This window comes from Dromiciops gliroides, chromosome 3 (genome assembly GCF_019393635.1).
Source record: "Dromiciops gliroides isolate mDroGli1 chromosome 3, mDroGli1.pri, whole genome shotgun sequence".
Classification (NCBI taxonomy): Eukaryota; Metazoa; Chordata; class Mammalia; order Microbiotheria; family Microbiotheriidae; genus Dromiciops; species Dromiciops gliroides.
In genome coordinates this window covers 597,129,998-597,134,812 of record NC_057863.1, presented here as the reverse complement: position 1 = coordinate 597,134,812, position 4,815 = coordinate 597,129,998, and the positions used below count along the sequence as shown (strand labels likewise).

Genomic DNA, 4,815 nt, shown 5'->3' with positions numbered 1-4,815 from the left:
ATATACTATCCACAATTACCTGCTTGGTTTGGACTGTGAAGCTATGGATGACAAAGAATAAATGAATATTCCTGAAGATAGGGCCTAAATTTATGGTAATATCAGGTATAGCTGTATAGTGACAATTAGTTTAATACTTTGTTCCCTGCTCTTTACTTTCTTTCTTTTTTTTTCTTTTTTTTTTTTTTGCAGGGCAATGAGGGTTAAGTGACTTGCCCAGGGTCACACAGCTAGTGTAAAGTATCTGAGTCTGGATTTGAACTCAGGTCCTCCTAAATCCAGGGCCGGTGCTTTATCCACTGAGCCATCTAGCTTCCCCCCCCCTCCCCCAAGGCTTTACTTTCTAAGATTGCAAGTCACTTAGCCCCAATTGCCTCACTAAAAAAAAACAAAAAAACCAATGACTGATTGCATATAGAGATGGTCCAGTTTCCTAGCCACACAGGGCAAGATTCAAACAATGCAATAAGATTTTTTTATAAATTCATAATCACAGGTACATTCATGTCAGAGTGAGGCAAATGGCTTGCAAGGAAGAACACATTAGAGCCAGGGCTGGGGGGGAGGCCCAAGGCAGTATGGAGAGCTCTCAGTAGTGGATACACAGTGAGCTGTGTCACTGACAATGAGCAACAATGTGACAAGTTTGATTCATAGCAGGATTTTTATGACTGGAACATGGGTATTTGTTTGAGCTTGTCCAGTGCTTGTCTGAGGTCAAAGCAATACAATAATTTGTGATTTTGACAGAGGGTGAGGTCATCCAGAGGATGAGTGCAAAGTATTGTTGTGTGGTTTTGTTTTTTGTTTTTGTTTTTTGTATTGTTGTTTTTTGAAGCTCAGGTAACAGCTTGCTTTCTGGGCCTCAGCTCTAGAAAACAGGGGGTCCCCTAATATTTTGTCATTTCCCCCTTTTGGCCAAAGCGAGGGGGTCTGAAGACCCAGAAGGCCAATAAAGGAGAGGTAGGTAAAAGCCAAGAGGCCATAAGAGGCCAGTTGGGTCAGGATGAGATGTTGTCCAAGGGATCAGCTCCTTGAGGAGACCTATCAGGGAAGTATGCCCCAGGCATTATTGTGAGCCACTGTTTGTTTGCAAGCAGAAAAGATGGAGGCCAAGAATGTAGAGGGAGAAGATGCCAATACATGCTTGAATCAGGACATTGGTGGTTAGCATAACAAAAGGGAAGAGGAAAAAACTAACATGGTAGATATACTCAGCCCTCATCTGGAGTCTTGAGAGAGATGCCTCATGCTGATGTTGGCTGCCTCTGAGTCCATACTAGACAAACCTCCAGGTCCCTGGAGCATTTACCCAGGAGCCGAGGCTTTCTTCAGATGATCTAGGAGTACACACCCACAAGTTTGGCGGCTGTGGGAGCAGACAGAAGGACCTGGTTGGGCCCCTAAAAAACAATGACTCAGGGCAGCTAGGTGGCACAGTGGATGGAGCACGGGCCCTGGAGTCAGGAGTACCCGAGTTCAAGTCTGGCCTCGGACACTTAGCACTTGCTAGCTGTGTGATCCTGGGCAAGTCACTTAGCCCCAATTGCCTCACTAAAAAAACCCAAAAAAACCAATGACTGATTGCATATAGAGATGGTCCAGTTTCCTAGCCACACAGGGCAAGATTCAAACAATGCAATAAGATTTTTTTATAAATTCATAATCACAGGTACATTCATGTCAGATTACAGATCAAACTACTTAGAGGACTCACAACAGACTAGTTTTGAAAAGGAAGATTTACATGTCAACAAGGTAACGCAGAAAACAAAAGATCTTGAAACAAAAAAACAAAGCAATACAATATTTATTATAAATATTAACATGGGGGCAGCTAGGTGGCACAGTGGATAAAGCACCAGCCCTGGATTCAAGAGTCCCTGAGTTCAAATCTGGCCTCAGACACTTGACACTTATTAGCTGTGTGACCCTGGGCAAGTCACTTAACCCCCATTGCCCCGCCAAAAAAAATATATATATATGTTAATTAACATCAAATCTCTTTGTATCCTAGTAACCCATTCTAAATGTCCATTTAACTAGCACATTTTGAGTCCCAGGTGTCTCATGTAGTTAACTGGTCCCTATATTTTCTTGGACAATAGGCTTTATTCTCCCGGCAGCTCCAAATGGGCTCTGCTTCTCTGGTTCCAAACCTAGAGATTCTTAGATAATTCTGCTAATAATAGGACTTAAAACAATTTGGTGCAATCACTTAAATCTGGTTCTTCAATTTTGAAACTTCAGAGAATTTCAGCTTATATATTCCTTTTGCTGTTTATGTAAATCCTGAACCTGCCATAAGAATCTTTTTATTATTTTTTTTATTCATAAGAATCTTTTAAAAAAATTATGAAGATCTTGGGGGCAGCTAGGTGGTGCAGTGCATTAAAGCACCAGCCCTGGATTCAGGAGGACCCGAGTTAAAATCCAACCTTAGACACTTGACTAGCTGTGTGACTGGTGACCCCAGGGCAAGTCATTTAACCCACATTGGTCTGCAAAAAAAAAAAAAAAATTATGAAGTTCTAACTAAAAAATGAACTCTCTTGCCTTTCAATATTATCAGAAATGGGAGCTGATTTCACTTTCTTTACCATTGTCAATACAATTTATGTGTAAAATCAAACTAATCTTTAATAAATCATTAATCCGGTTTTGAGAACTTATTAGTAAAGCATACTAAAAGCCTGAATTTTCATATTAGTTGAATTTGGAAAACAATCATAGACATATGCATAGAGTTCTTAGAGAAAATAGTCTAATCCTGTTGCTTTTCTCAAAATTTACTATTCCATTTATTTAGAAAACTTTTACATCACATCTTTGTCCTATGCCTTTTCCAATTATCTTTTTTTTTTCTTTTTGCGGGGCAATGAGGGTTAAGTGACTTGCCCAGGGTCACACAGCTAGTAAGTGTCAAGTGTCTGAGGCTGGATTTGAACTCAGGTCCTCCTGAATCCAGGGCTGGTGCTTTATCCACTGTACCACCTAGCTGCCCCCCACCCTTCCCATCATATGCCTTTTCCAATCATTTTCCCCTCAGGAGGATATCATCTGGATAATATAATTTGACCACAATATGGATTAAAATTGTAAAATGTTCATATTTGTGTCCTTTTATAGTAACTCGGAGATGTTCCAGTATCAATCTATTATTTAATAGATTTGTGACGATTGGAATGATGCCACCTGCTGGAGACTTACTGTAGAAAAGCTCCTCGATGAGGTGAAGGTCTCTGAGGGCAATACCAGGAGTCTTTTTTTTGGCATCAGGAAGTGATATTTGCTTGTGGGAGGAAGAAGGGGGAGCCTGGCACTCTGACTTGCTCTTTTTCCTGAGCACTCGGGTGGAGAAGGGAGCTAGAAACGTGCTCTCCCTTTAATAGATAGATGAATGTAGGCCTTTCCTTCTCTCTTTACCAAATTCTTATTCTCCTTAATAAATGCTTAAAAGTCTAACTCTTGCTAAAGCTTATAATTTATTGGCGACCACTCATTAGATATTTTAGACAGACTAGCTAGAATTCTAGCTTTAACAGATTTAATATTGTATTTATAAAACATCTTGATTATAGAAAGAGAGGGACAAAGTTATAACAATGTCATATATTGTAAAGGGGGAAAACTCCCTTAACTCTGATTCCAGGAATGAATCATATCTGACAACCAGTGATGCTGTCACAGGGAAAGGCTCAGGATTAAACAGGTGGGAACATTACTTTTCTTTTCTTTTCTTTCTTTTTTTTCCATCAGTACCAAGTCACTTTATTGGGATGTAAATGGTGGTAGTTTTTTGGTACAGATTACGAAAAGGTCAGATAACCAAAATATGCATGCACTGAAAGACAGGAGGAGTGGTGCCCACAGTTCCCAGGTGTGGAGGAAGCCAGGTGTGTGGCTTAGCTCTCATTGTCACTGTCTCCAAGGTGTGCTTGTCAAAAAGATATTCCGCCATGCCAGAATTGGGGGCCCCCATTTTGCGCAGGTTGGTTACGTGATCACCCAGTTGTTTGATGGACTTTACCTGTTCGTCCAGGTAGTGGGTTTCCATGAAATCACATATATGGGGGTCATTTTTGTCAGTTGCCAGCTTGTGCAGTTCCAGTAAAGACTGATTGACATTTTTTTCCAAGTGCAGAGCACACTCCATTGCATTCAGTCCGCTCTCCCAGTCATCACGATCTGGTTTCTTGCTGTCCTGCAGGAAGACGAGGCCACCGAGTTGGTTCTGCAGCTTCATTAGCTTCTCAGTGTGCTCCCGCTCCTCGTGGGACTGGTGCAGGAAATACTTGGCAAAGTTCTTCAGGGGCACGTGATCTAGGTCGAAGTAGTAAGACATAGACAGGTAGACATAGGAGGTGTAGAGCTCCAGGTTGATCTGCTGGTTGATGGCGGCCTCAGAGTCCTGGTGGTAGTTCTGTCTCACTTGAGAGGGAGATGAGGTCGTCATGGCTTCGAAGATGGTGGAGGCGGCTTAGACAAGGAGGTGGAGGGAGGAGGTGGCTGCACGGCGGCTGAGGCTGAGGCTGGGGTGGCGGCGGACGCTGCTACTCGAACAGTAGGACAGAGAAGTGTTGGTTAGTGGGGGTGAAGGTAGAGAGGTGGCTAAGGGCGGCTCTGGCCGGGAATCAAGCAGCGGGTTCCGTTCAAGCACTGTTGAAGCAGGAAACCGCAGTGACTCCCCTTCCCTGCGCTTCTGGCCAAACATTACTTTTCAGAAAAGGAATAGCACAATGGGGAAATAGAGTCATGAGGTCCCTCCCTTGGGCTAGGCCAAAGTCATTCCCACAATTTTCCCAGGAACAGAAT

The 4,815-nt window shown here is 42.6% G+C and overlaps 1 pseudogene; it reads right to left on the bottom strand.

Moving 5' to 3' along the window:
• Positions 1-3,753: 3,753 nt before the first annotated feature.
• Positions 3,754-4,456, bottom strand: LOC122750432 (annotated as a pseudogene).
• Positions 4,457-4,815: the final 359 nt, after the last annotated feature.